Source organism: Vulpes lagopus, chromosome 2 (genome assembly GCF_018345385.1).
Source record: "Vulpes lagopus strain Blue_001 chromosome 2, ASM1834538v1, whole genome shotgun sequence".
Classification (NCBI taxonomy): domain Eukaryota; kingdom Metazoa; phylum Chordata; class Mammalia; order Carnivora; family Canidae; genus Vulpes; species Vulpes lagopus.
The window spans coordinates 131,914,627-131,929,059 of record NC_054825.1 but is presented as its reverse complement, the minus strand read 5'-3'; the positions used below and the strand labels follow the sequence as shown (position 1 = coordinate 131,929,059).

Sequence of the window (14,433 nt, the reverse complement as noted above, 5' to 3'; positions counted from 1 at the left end):
AAATTGCTCTCTCACAATGGAGAGTGTCTTCTGGTGTGTTGAGGATGCTCTTGCCCTTTTATTTGCCTCAGTCTACCCCAGGCACATCAGTGGTCCTCTCCCTGGTGGTCCTCCAGCCAAGTTCCTCCATATGAGGCAGTGCGTCTACAGGGCTGACAGGATGCTCCTACACCTTTCCTGGTTAACTTAGTAGGATTCCAGAATTCCCTACCCCAAAACCCTGAGTCCACTTCTAATATTTGTAGAGGCCTTTTTCATAAGTCTGTCCTCCTAGGCACAGCAGGGATGGGGGAGAGGTCTGAGGCTGTCTGTGGTGGCGTGGATGGAGCTCCCTAGAATATGTCTTTTCTCTCCTTTCATTGGATTTTATATCTATATACAGTTCAGGGGACAATAGATCTTTTGTTGAAAACATCATCTTTTCCCATGGATGACTGAACTGGAGGCCAGCAATGAATTGTTTATACATACATGTGTTGATTGATTGATCAATTCATTCATTTATTCAGCCAATTAATCAATCAACAAATATGTTTTGAACATGGCCTCCCTGCCAGGCATTTTTCTGGGTCCTGGACAACAAGACTTAGGCCAGTTCCTACCATCTATCTGGCCTGTTGAAGGGCACTAGTGGGGGCCCCCAGCCAGGTCAACCCCAACCCTTCTGTCTCGAAGCCCTGTGGACAGTCTAGTCTATACAATTAAAACCCATCCATACCACCACAGACAGCCTCAGACTTCTCCCCCATCCCTGCTGTGCCTAGGAGGACAGACTTATGGAAAAGGCCTCTACAACCATTAGAAGTGGACTCAGGGTTTTGGGGTAGGGAATTCTGGAATCCTACTAAGTTAACCAGGAAAGGTGTAGGAGCATCCTGTCAGCCCTGTAGATGCACTCCCTCATATGGAGAAAATTGGCTGGAGGACCACCAGGGAGAGGACCACTGATGTGCCTGGACACTGCCCAGAGCAGAGGGAAAATGCTGTCTGGGCTTCTGTCTTGGGGATCTGATCTCTGCATCAGCATAGCTGTGGGCTGTGATAGCTCTAGAATAGAAGAAGCTCAGGACTTAGACCAAGGAGTGTGCAGTGTGGTTGGCAGCCCAGCCAGGCTGCTCCTCCCAGTGATGCCCGTCTCTTCAGGGGAATTCTCAAGCATGAGGTTCCCTGTTTTCAGCAAGGACAGCACGTGGAGGTTCTTCCCCTGACCATATCGTAAGCATTGTGCTATCACAGACCCAGACAGACCAGCAGAGCACAGACATGTTCCCAGCAGTTAATGGGGGCAGTTAAACATCAGTAGCTACCAGCTTCCACCTTTCTCTCTTCCCCATACAGTTTTTTAAATTCCCTCTGAAAGGTCTAGATCTGAATGTAATATTTTAAGAATCAGCTCATTATGGTTGAATATATAAATATGTTTTTTTAGTGGCACCCTAGCAGGATCCTAGCATTCTGAAGACTGTGTCTAAAAAGTGCCTTTCCTCATTATTTTTTTTCCCAAATTAAAACATCACTGAATTTAAATGTCCATGGCCATGCACAGGAGGATCAACAAATTGATTTTTCATTTTCTTTGGGCGTTTGTATAGGGGAAGGATGCGGCTGGGAGTCAGGATTTCTTGTTGGATTGAAACCCCGCCCCCTCCCGTGAAGCTGGTCCACGTCTGCTACTTTGGATGAGTTATGACAGCTCTCTGTGTCTCAGTTTCCCCATCTGTAAAAGGGGATGATAATGGAACCTTTCTTATCAGGTTTTTGTGAAGTTAAAATGAGCTGACTTGTGTGAAATGTTCACACTAGTGCCTGACATGTTAGGCTCGGCTGTTTTTATTTTGTATGACTCTCCTTGACTATATTCCCAGGGCAAGTAGGCTCTCTTGGGCTAGGGGAGGTGGGAGAAGCAAGAGAATCGGCCTTGAGCATGGCACCGGCAGGCACGGGGGTTAGGAGGACAGATGTTAAAGGGTGTTGGTTCTTTGCATACAACTGTTGCTTTTTTGCTTTTTTGCTATTACTCTCATATGTGGGACCTGGACTGCTCCCCTGATTGGGACATTGACCATTTGTGTGCCAAGCAGTCCTCTGCACGGGCTCAGATGTAACTATTATTCAGGTCACTGTCTTTATTCTGCAACTTTGTAGGCCTGGTCCATTTTATTTTATTTTATTAAAGATTTTATTTATTTATTCATGAGAGACACACAGAGAGAGGCAGAGACACAGGCAGAGGGAGAAGCAGACTTCATGCAGGAGGCCGGATGAGGGACTCGATCCAGGAACTCCATCCTGGGACCCCGGAGTCACAACCTGAGGCAAAGGCAAACGCTCAAGCACTGAGCCGCCCAGGCAACCCTATTAGGTTGCTGATAACAGCTCCCTTGGAGTCTGGTGCTTACCAGTTACTTTGCATATCACTTTTTTTTTTTTTTTAACTGTCTCTCTCACTCTTTAATTGTGAAGCCTTTTAAGAAAAGATCTTTTAGGGATGCCTGGGTGGTTCAGTGGTTGAATGTCTGCCTTTGGCTCAGGTCGTGATCTTGGGGTCCTGAGATCTAGTGCCACATTGGGTTCCCCACAGGGAGCCTGCTTCTTCCTCTGCCTATGTCTCTGCCTCTCTCTCCGTGTTTCTCTTGAGTAAATAAATAGAATCTTTAAAACAAATCTTTTAAAATGTTATGGGGAAATAACATGAAATTTACTGTCTTCACCATTTTTTACAGGTACATTTCAGTGGCCAAAGTTCATTCACACCTTTATGCAACCATCACCACCATCCATCTCCAAAGTCCTTATCATTTTGCAAAACTGAAACTCTGTACCCAATAAACAACAACTCCCCACTCCCTTCCCTGCAGTTCCAGGCAACCTCCCTTTTACCTTTGTTCTCTTGTGAATTTGACAACAGTAGGTACCTCAAAAATACACATCCTTTTGAACTGTGATATATTCCTTGAATTACAGTTTTTGTCAGAGATCTGCTTAGGATTTTTAGATGCACTCACACTTCCTCTCTGCAAAATAGCTTCTCTTTATTGTGGCCTTACACAACCACTTACGACTGGGATCCCTTTTCAGCAGCATCTTTGTAGTTTCACTCCAAAGAAAGTAATCTCTAACCTTCTGTAAAAATGACTAAAGGTTAACATGTGAAGTGAAACCAGTGAAGATAAAATTGGAAGTGTTGCTCACATTCTATCGCTCCCCTTACTCCCACAGCCTATAAATGTTGGATGAAAAATTGTGCCAAAATCAAAACAGACCTTCACACAGAGATCCTAAAATTTTACCACTTGAATCATTCTCTTTTCTTGACGTTATGCCTGATGCTCATTTTTTTTCTCGGTGCCGTGCTTGATCTGTCCTAAAGCTGGAGCAGAAATATTAGTTCAAAAAATGCTCTTCATATGGAATGATTTGACCTGACGAGAGTCCAAGAGCTTTCAGAACTGTGTTATGTTGTGATTAGTGCTGACTTGAACACTTCTTAGAATTCTTAAGACCTGGGCTAATCATTGGAAGACTTCACTATTCGTAAGTGAAACATTGATTGGCCTGCAATAACAGGGAAAGAGGAAAAGACATCTTTTCTTATGATTATTTATTTATTTATTCATGAGAGAGGCAGAGACACAGGCAGAGGGAGAAGTAGGCTCCATGCAGGGAGCATAACATGGGACTCGATCCCGGATCTCCAGGATCAGGCCCTGGGCTGAAGGCAGCGCTAAACCGCTGAGCTACCTGGGCTCCCCAAAACATCTTTTTTTTTTTTATACGAGATAATTTATTCATGTGTTGGATTGGAGTTGCAAGAAGACTTTGTGAACAATCACTCCAAAACCTAAAAACATCATGGATTAAATTATTTACTAATCCATTTCTTGAAAACGACTCTAGGCAATTCCATAGTCTTAGCCTATTGTTCATAATAGCCACTTAATTGGCATTGAATGAATGCTAGAAATGTCACAATTATTCACTTTATCATCGGTATTTGAATAACTGGTGATAATAACTTTACATGGGAAGGTCAAGAAGGTAAAAATGAGAGGGAGGGAATAAGGAGTGAAAAAATGGGCTAGAACTCCCAGCTAACTCAAATGGTTGACATAGTTGCTGTAACTGAGCACAACATTTGTTCTCAACTTCCTGGCAGTGAAAAGAGAAGCTCATTATTGGTAAAGAGAATGCCTACTAATTCCACAGGAACATAGCTTTGTCTGGCACTATGTTCTGGAAGGAATTTCTTTTGCGGGGACAATGAGTGATGTAATTTGCAGCTTTTGTGAAAAAACGCAGACATAGATTTCATTTTCTTCTTACCAAGAAAGCCAGTGACAGTTGGGGGAAGTGACAAGGACGTCCATTCTGCAAGGAGGCTAAAGTGGCCCCAAAATGTAATCTCCCGGTGCTTGGAATTATAAAACCAATGCAACGCAGGAGCCTGGTCTCCCATCCCCAGTACCTTTTGCTGAACCAGGCTTTGCTAGACTAGAAGCTGGACTACAGATGATTTGAAGATGTCTCCTCTGACCAGAGCCTGGAAAATTCTCATTTCTGGTACTGGTTAAGGCCAGATCCATTCTCTTTGGAAACCAGACAAGCAGATGGTGGGGCTGACATCCTTTTTATAAAGACCTAGCAGGCCAGACTGTGTGCTCATTCAGGTGGAAGCCACCCTGTCCGCAGCTGCACATGAGCTGGGGAGGTAACAGCAGGCAGATCCAGACCTGCCAGGGAAGCAGCCCTTCAGTGGCCCCAGAACATGGGCAGATGCTCTGTTGAGACCTTGGAGTTCCTCCCACAGAGCACAGCAGAGATGGTTTTAGTCTAGAAGCTGTTAGGAGCACGTGTGACCAGGCTGTGCCCCAGCCAGAGGAAAAGGCTGCTCAGGCTCCTGGGGAGTCCCTAAGCCCAAGAGGGATGGCCCCTTGAGGGCCTGCCAGGATGAATTAGATGCAAAGTGCAGCCTAATTCGTATTGTTGGTGGCTTCCTATTGACCAACGTTGGAGGATACCCACCCACAATAAAAATTTTAGCTTGATTCTGTCTTGAGCCTCTTCTTGACAGTAGTTGGCTCTCGGACCGTTTCCACCATAGGGCTCCTCACTTAATGTGGGAAAAGTATGTCACTGTACATGTTTAGTTACTTGTCTTTCCATTTGCTCATGGTAGGTGGTTGTGACTTCTCCAAAGCTCTGAGACCTAGTGTGAAATATACAATGATATCAAATTAGTTGGAAAGAAAACCGTGTGTTTTTGATCAGGAAAAACCCACATCTCTTGCTTTTCCTGGGCATTATATTCACCACTCTACCAAGTATAAAATTAAACTTGGCTTAGGTTTATGTCAGTTTTAGTTTTTAGGAACAGAGGATGCTTCTAAAGCTCTGGGACAGGTAGACATAATTTTTTTTTTTAATGAGGTATTTTTATTGTGGGCCTCTGTGTTGTTTTATTTGATGAGACTTGTAGGGATGTTTGTGCGTGGAGGTGACCTATTGGTGTAGAATAGTTGGAGCATTGATATCTCAGGGGAAATTACAGGCAAGAATTAAGTCAAGTGTCATAAAATCTTTCCATGGGGCAGTGAAATAGCCAAGAGCAGTCGGGAATAGGACCAACTGGAAATGTGCCCCAAACCTCCAGGGGCGGTGTTACTCAGCTCTTCCTGACTGTTGCCAGGAAGAAATGCTAGTCCAGTTTGGTGGACCTTCAGTTTCTTTTTTTTTTTTTTTTTTTTAAGAATATGAAAATTCAGAATTGTAAAATGTGAAATCTTCCCATTTTGGAAAAGTTGGAGACAGACAAGAAAATGTTTTAAAAAAAAAAAGGCCCCATGTTGACTGGATGTTGATCTGGACCACATGCGACTGCTGTGACTTCTGGTCAGTTTATAAGATTTACCTGTCACATGATTTGTGGGCCAGGGGCCAGTCCTGAGTCTGTATGGAAGGCTATGCTAATCAGTACAATTAAACTCACATTCCCTGGGGAGAAGACCAGTATATTTTAGGTAGAAAGCCAACTTTAAGGTTTCTTCTTTTTTCATAATCAATTTCTTGGGCCATAAAATATAGTGTTTCTTGTTGGCAAGCCCCTGTTGCTAGAGAGAGATGAAGAAAATGCTATATAAATACTCAGAAACCTAGAAAGTAATTTTTCTTCATAAGATTTTGCTGCCGTTTTCTTATAATGTGTGTGCTGAAGGGAACTGAGACATTATCAAGTCCAATGTCCTCTTCCATGGGCGTGGTCACAGGAGGCAGTCTACAGGAAGCCCCGCAGCTGGGTAGTGACCAGGCCAGCCCTGGAACCTTTGTCTTCTGCTGATCATTGGTCATGACTGGAATTAATTGAAGTCCTCAGATGGGACCTCAGATGTCCTCATGGGGCTGTCTCCTAATTTCCCTAACATCCTTACAGATGAGGAAACTGAGGCATGGGGACCTGTCCCTGGTCGTATAGTTCATAAGAGGTGAAGCTAGCAGAGTGTGTTTATCCCTCACACAACACCACTGATTATCCCAGTCACTTGAATTCTTAAATTCCCAGGGCAGTTGGACTCTTCCAGGAAACTGCAGTTCTCAGAGCTTGGCATTGTGGAAGAATCTGAAGATTTTTCTATTTCTCTCCTGTTACAGCTCTATGTACATAGAATGCATGAGACCATCCTATAAAATGTCCTCATTCTTCTTCATTGACTCTTGTTTTTAGGCCTTGATTATCTTTGAAGGTCCATTTTGTAGAAGTTTTATAAACCATTCGTGCTGGATTTGCAAGTCCACGGTCGTAATGGTGTGGTCTGTAGCCCCCAGCTCATAATCCAGAGGCAGGTAGACAGGGGTTCAGATCCTGTTTGGGCAGCTGTGTGACCTTGGAGAAGTGACCTGGCATGGTTTTGTCTCTGTTTCCTCTTCTGAAGAGCAGAAGCAATTAGAGTGCTCTCCTGGTAGCATTGTTGTGTCAGACAGCACCCTTAGGGGTCATCCCTGGATGACCCAGTGCCTGGCCCACAGCACTCCACCAAAGGGAATTACTTGTGCTCCTTAATGCCCATGGCCAAAAAGAAGCTGGAAGTGCTAATGCCAATCAGCATGCACTAGTAAGCCCTTTGAATTCAGGTTGAGCATATTATTTGGTCTTCTCTGCATCCATGTCTTCAGAGTTGGGGCAATGCAACCTCTCAAAAAAGTGGACCAATCTCTTGGGTCAATTCCTGCAAGAATAGACTGAGAGTCTTGCTTTGGTCCATCAGAGTATCATTTGCATCTGTTTGGGGATTGACTTTCAAAACTCTCAGAATTTTTGTTGAGAAACTGAAGCTGCCTTGCTGTGAACCCAGAGACCAAGGACAGTATTTTTTAAGGATTATTGTATTCCTTATGAAAGAAATCTATGGCAGAGAGGATCCCATCAACATTAACATTGAAGTGCCTCACCCCATGGCTATAAGCCTGGGTGCACATCACAATCTCATGTGGCAGTATGAATTCTATTTTTATTAGCTTGCTTATTTATTTATTTGGTAGTAGTGGGGGTAGTGGGTAGCAGGAAGTGATTCCATTTGGAAGAGTGGCCATTAGAAATAGTCACTGCTGTTTCTATTTCTTTCTGATGTGTTGCCAAAGTAAAGTTCAGGCAATAAAATGTAAGCTAAAGGAAAATTTTACTTTTGAATAATACTGCTGTTAAGCTAATACACATGAAGACAAGATGCATTAAAGCCACTCTTTGTTACTTTGGAAGATTACCTGTAGGAATTATTTGGTAGGCTGTTCAAACCAATGTGAAATCTTTTCAAATGGGTTGAGTACCCTTTCCAGAAATCTGTAATTCAGAAGTGTTTCTGTGAATTTTCCCTAAAATTCCCTCTTCTCTCTCTTCTTTTCTGAAAAGCCACCCATAAGCTTTTTGTTAAGCGTAAAGAGAAGAAATTCACTAAGAAGATGTCTTAGTGAGGGTCCTGGATGTCAAGTTGAGACTGGAGAAGCTTTAGTGACAATACAGAACAAAATGGCAAATAGTATGGATTTTGTTAATATTCAAATTCTTTACCTTTTGACTTTCTGGTCACCCTGAAAGCCCTGACCTCCATTTAGGCCTCTGCTAACCTGCCCAGCTACATCTTGTAGTTCCTTCCTTTGTGTCCTTTCAGCATAGGTACTTGTACCTCTGCTTGGACCCTTCTCTTATCTGCTTATCAAATACTGTGGCAATGAGTGCTGTCCCCCAGATGGCATCTCCTCCTCCTTGGTCAAGGACCACTACTGGATCTGGGGATACCTGCTCAGTGGTTGAGCATCTGCCTTTGGCGCAGGGCGTGATCCCAGGGCCCGGGGATCGAATCCCACATTGGGCTCCTTGCAAGGAGCCTGCTTCTCCCTCTGCTGTGTCTCTGTCTCTCTCTGTGTCTCTCATGAATAAATGAATTTTAAAAAAATCTTAAAAAGAAAAGAAAAGAACCAATGAATCTGAAGACTCTTGGAGGCCATTTGTAGTCTTAACATTCTCGCGCCTGAGGGGGTCAATGGCAAATCAGTGCTCATCTTCCTAGGGCAAATAGTTGTCATCATTAAAGAAATTAATTGGTTTGAATATATTGTAAGCTTGCCATCTCAATTTGCTTTTAGATTGGACTAATTTTGCTTTTGCAATTGGCACTTCCTCTTATACTGTCTTTACTTTCTTTGTTTTCTATGTGATTGTTTCCTGGTATCACACATGTGTATGTATTTCTGGTCTTTCCAATGTGATAAAAGAAACTCCCAAGTGGAGGACCCGTGGATCTGTTTGACTGTTTTAAGTCAATGACATCCTGAGAATATCAGCTATGTGCTAGGAAGCACAGATGCAGTGAGATGCCTAGGACCCTTCCCTCTGAGGAGTTTAACAGCTCAGTTGGGGAGTCAGGTAGGTTAAGAGAAAAATACAGTTGTGGGTACATAAGGAACCTTCATTCTCTCATATTCTTTTTTTTTTAAGATTTTGTTTATTCATTCATGAGAGACACATACAGAGGCAGAGACATAGGTAGAGGGAGAAGCAGGCTCCATGCAGGGAGCCCAATGTGGAATTCGATCCCAGGACCCCGAGATCATGCCCTGAGCCGAAGGCAGCCGCTCAATCACTGAGCTTCCCAGGCATTCTGATTCTCTCTAATTCCTAAGTACAGAGTTAGGATGGTACAATAAATGCTAAAAAAAAAAAAAAAAAAAAAGGGTTGCCAACTGATGGTATAAAAATATTCTGATTGGAAAAAAGCTTTTTTGGTGTTGCCTAGAAATCAGTCAGTGTTCTAGGTAATGTAGGGTCCCAGAATAGATGTGGGTGAATTCATTGAAAAGCCCCTTGAATACACAATTCAGCTTTTAGGGCAATAGGCAATGATTCTGGGATATAGCAAAAGTGAAAAGCAACAATGAAAACAACCTTCATAATACAAGGTCCTGTATTTAGATTTGAGAAAGAAAGAAGGCATATTTGGACAAAACAGGAGGGTTGCAGGCCAACAGTGACAACAGTCTAGGCAGATGACTGATGGAGGGGGTGGTGCCACAGGGGCTGAGAGGCCAAGGAGATACATGGAGAAAATGTTAAAGAGTATCAAATGAAAGAAACCCAAACCTGCTGCATCTGTGTGTCACCATTTAAAGTCGGCTGACTTGCCTAAAAGAGAATCGAGGCAGGGTCTGCAGGTTAGGGTGGCAGAGGCTTAGTTTTCTGTGAAATATCAAAGCTCTGCTGAACTCATATGAGATTTCTTATCAGACAGGTATGTGCTGGGACATGGGCTCAGGGTGGACGTCTTGTGTCTTGAAACCCCTGGGACCTCAGCTTTCCAGAACAGTGGGCATAGGTCAGAGGAGTTAGGGGTTGTCACAGAGAGAAAACCCCTGAGAAAGGCTTGCGCTAAAATGGTGGCCCTTCCCACTGCTTTGAGGGGGAATGACACCCTTCTTGGAGACGGGCTTTCATTAAGCCAAGTTTGACTCAGTCAAGAGCCCTCATAGTTTCACAGCACTTTGACTGGAGTGATGGGAAAGCCTTGCCTGGATGTACACCTTCCAGTTGTGTGCCCTGGTCGCCACTTTCTCCTCCCTAACCCTGGAACGGTCTCCACAGCTGCTGCGTTACTGGTGGCTCCAGTGAGTGGGAGAGCTCAAAACGCCTGTGTTGCCAAGGTCTTGCTGGAGGCACTTGGAAATCACCAGTAGGGGGCAGCCCAACATGCTCCTTTGTCTGCTGGTTCCTGTCCAGGGCTCTGGGACAGAGAGCAGAAGGTTTTCAGACTGTCTTTTCCATGGTCCAGGGAACCAAGAGCCCAAGTATATTTGATCCTGTAACTTCAAAGCTCTGGGGTCCAGCTTCCCTGCAGTCACTTCACTTGTATGGCTTTCTCTGTCTTTTTCCATTTCTCTCCTTCCCTTTTTTCCTTCCTCCCTTCTTTCTTTTTTCTTCCTAAATTAAAAAATTTCAAAAAAAAATATGACAACATAAAAATACTTTGTGTACTTACATTCAGAACCAACACAACGTTTTTGTCTGTTTTTTTGTTATGTCTTTTCTCTTTTAATAAGAGTGGTTTTCTAGTTTAATAAGAGAAATAGTATAATTTTTAAAATCCCAAATCCATCCTCTTTTCCCAAGGTGGCCTTCCTTTAGTCTTCTTTTTAGGCTTGACAAATATCCTAGACTGTGAGCATTAAGTGATGTTGTTTTCTGTGTGTTTTTTAAGGCTCACATAAATTGTTATATATCATATGTACATATCTGTGTGCAATTTTGCTTATTTTGCCTTCTCACTTAGCATGAAGATCTCTTTCTACTAAAATACAAAGATCTAGTTCAATTAAACCTTATTTTTTCTGTTTATTTTTTTAAAAATTTAAATGTTAATTATAGTATATTAACATGCAGTATAATATTAATTTCAAGTATACAACATAGTGATTCAACATTTCCATACATCATCCATGCTCATCATGACAGGTGAACTCCTTAATCCCGACACCTGTTTTCCCCAACCTCTTCTTACTTCCCCTCTGGTTGTTTTATATTTCTTTCTTTCTTTAAAAAAATATTTATTTAAGTAATCTCTACACCCAACGTGGGTCCTGAAGTCATGACCTTGAGATCAAGAGTTGCATGCTCTTCCAACTGGGCCAACCAGGTGCCCTCTCTGTTTCTTAATTATTGCACACTTGGGTTGTTTCTGACTTTGAATTCTGACTTTATTACAGTGAATATTCTTGTATATGTCTCTGTGTGTGCATGTGTAAGAATTTTTCTCAGGTAAATATCCGGAAATGGGATTACTGGGTTGTAAAGTGTGTTGATGTATCATTTTCCAGGATAAACTACTCTTCAAAGTGATTGTACCAATTTACACTGCCTCCGACAATGTAAAAGAAATTCCCCACATTCTTAGAAATGCTTTATATTGCCAGACTTTAAACGTGTTGTTCAACTAATGGGAGAGGAGTGGTATGTCCTTATTTTAATTTGCATTTCAGATTCCTTGTGGGATGGGCAGCTTTTCATCTGTTTCTTGGCTGCTGAGTTTCCCTTCTGTGAATTGTCAGTTATTACCTGCACTGGTTTCCATTCTAATCCTGTGATTCCTCACTTCATGCTGGCTGAGGAAGTTTCTTGAAGGGGTGTGTAGAATGGATGAGCAGTTTATAGCCAGCAGCTATGTTGCGGTTATCTCTGCAGGTGGTAATTTACGAAGGGCAGTTCTTGGCATCTGGAGGGCACTTAGCCACCTTTTAATCCAGTTCTTCTGTTGGTTTTTTCATTCTGATTAGGAGAAACATTCATGATTTATCCAGGGCGTTGCTACCTCCACAATAGAAGAGTATTCTCTAGTGACCATTTTTTCATAATTTCACATGGTTCTTTTTATGGTTTTTCAGAAAAATCTCCTGTCCAGTCTTAGGTCCAAAAACTGTTATGCTTTGCTTAATGTCTGACATATTTTCATCTCGTGAATACTGTGAATTTACCACCAATGAAATTTATCTCCTTTTTCTTCTTTTCTATGGTATCAGTGACTGGAAAGCTTAGAATTAAGCCCAGTGCCCTTTACTAACAAGCATATGTATTTTGAACCTAATTCCTAGTTCTGTTGATATCTCTGCCTTTTTTTCCTTCTGTGTCCTCCATTCTAATTTTTTAAAAAGATTTTATTTATTTAATCATGAAAAACACAGAGAGAGAGAGAGGCAGAAACAGACAGAGGGAGAAGCAGGCTCCATGCAGGGAGCCTGATGTAGGACTTGATCCCGGGAGTCCGGGATCACGCCGTGGAGTCAAAGGCAGACGCTCAACCGCTGAGCCACCCAGCCATGCCGCCATTCTAATTTATGTTAGCTCATTGTATTTTATTGAATAAAACTGGGGAGTTTATAGATTAAAAAATTCCATGACAAATGAAATAAAAAAACAAAGGCCATCAATAACTAAAAGAAAAGCTAAAGATAAATGCTATTTGCCACAGATGTTGACTCAGTACCTGTTGTTGAGTATCGAGGCCCTGTCAGAAGTATGGAGGATACAATGATGATCCCACCAAGAGAGCTGAAAAACTCTTAGAAGATTTCAGAACAGTGACAGACATCCCCCTAGTACAGCTGGAAGGCAGGACAGACTTCTCTGGAAATCCTGGCTGTGACTGCAAAGGAAACCTTGCCCATGCTCTCTGCCCTTTTTTGCTGCCAGTTACATGAAAAAAGCATTAATATCTAGGGTGTCTCTGGAATGAAGTTCTTATTGGGAGATAATTTAGAGGAGGGAGGTCACTGTGGTATCTAGTGAAAATATTAGTGGAATAATTTAAATAATCTAAAGTGTGATGATTTAGAAACATTTCATAAAAAATCTTGATGTTGAAAATTGAGCATTAGGAGTCTTAAAAGTGTTTCCTCCCAGAGTAGTAGGAGAGAAGGGAATGGATCCTTCCTGCACATTTAGTAAGTCCCAGGCCCAAGATATCAAGGAGAATAAAGATATTTGAGCAGAAGATGCTCTATCTTGGAGGCTGCTTTTTTTAAAGATTTTTTTTTTAAATTTATTCATGAGAGACAGAGTGGCAGATACAGAGACAGAGGAAGAAGCAGGCTCCCTGTGGGGATCTCGATGCGGAACTTGATCTCAGGATCCTGGGATCATGACCTGAGCCAAAGGCAGATACTCAACCACTGAGCCACCCAGATATTCCTCTTGGAGGCTGATTTTTTATGAAACAGAGAACAATGTTTATTTGGATGCTTTGAAAATTATTTTTGTTTGGTGTGATTTTGCTCTCTCAGAACATTTTCTTTTCTTTATTTTTAGAATTTATTTTCCAAAGTGGTGCCCCAATTCTTACCACACATCTTGACATCTATTTTTTTCTTTTTTGGATAGTGTAGAAGGGACCCATGCATATGTCAGTCTGTCCATCCATCGATCCATCCATGTACCCACCCACCCACCCATCCACCTATCTATGTACCCTTTATCTTTTGAATACTTACCTTGTGCAAGGTACTTTGCTAGCTGCTATGGTGCATATTAAGAATTATAGATAGGATCCAGTTGTCTTTAAATAGGTTATGACCTAAGAAAAATAAATAGACAGCTACTCAGATAACTAGCACAAGGAGATTCCATCGTGGTAGTTATAATAGCTCTGTGTTTGTATTACCAGGGATTTTGTTGGCTGGAAGTGACAGAAATTCATATCAAACTTCTGTTAGTGACATCTAACCTCAGAGCTATCTGGATCCAAAGGCTCAAATGGCATTTTTCAAGGTTCTCTGTCTTATTTTATCTCATAGCTCTTTTTCCTTCCATGTGCTGACTTCATTGTTAGACAGTCTCTTTCCTTGTGGCAGAAAAATTTCTCATGGAGGCTCTGGGCCTGTATAATCTTTTCAGCTGTGGTCCCAGGTTAAGAGTATCTCTCTGTCCCGAATCACCTATTCAATTTTAGAGAAAATTCTCATTGGTCTGTTTGAGGCCACATGTATATCTCTGAGCCACTCATCATGACCAGAGGGATGGGATTCTCTGTCCTGCCAGCCATCACTTTCCTCCTGTATTTGAGGGTCTGGTGGGTGGGGAAGAGGAGGGTTCCTACAGAAAGTGCACTGGGGCCACGTGGGCTTTGTGAACTGTGGTTCCTGGAAGGAGCAATTGGTATTAGTGGTGACAGAGGCAGATAAAGGGGGATGCTGGGCCAAGAAAAGAGGGAGTGGGAAGAAAGGGAGGGAGTGGAGGAGGGGGACAGAAAGGGGTGGAGAATTTGCTTTGGTGTGTTAGGAGGTAAAAAGGAGTGACAGGTTGTCTTGGCATGTGCAAAAGATGTGATCTGTCTTGCGTGTGATGATGCCAGCAGCCCTGTAGCCATCACCATAAGAATGAAACACTTTTGAGAGGTAGCACAT

The 14,433-nt window shown here is 42.5% G+C and overlaps 1 protein-coding gene across 7 annotated transcripts in view; it reads left to right on the top strand.

Annotated features, from left to right (window-relative positions):
• The window catches only part of NTRK2 (neurotrophic receptor tyrosine kinase 2), a 332,403-nt gene that overhangs the window by 14,379 nt on the left and 303,591 nt on the right, over positions 1-14,433 (top strand). The window lies entirely within an intron of this gene.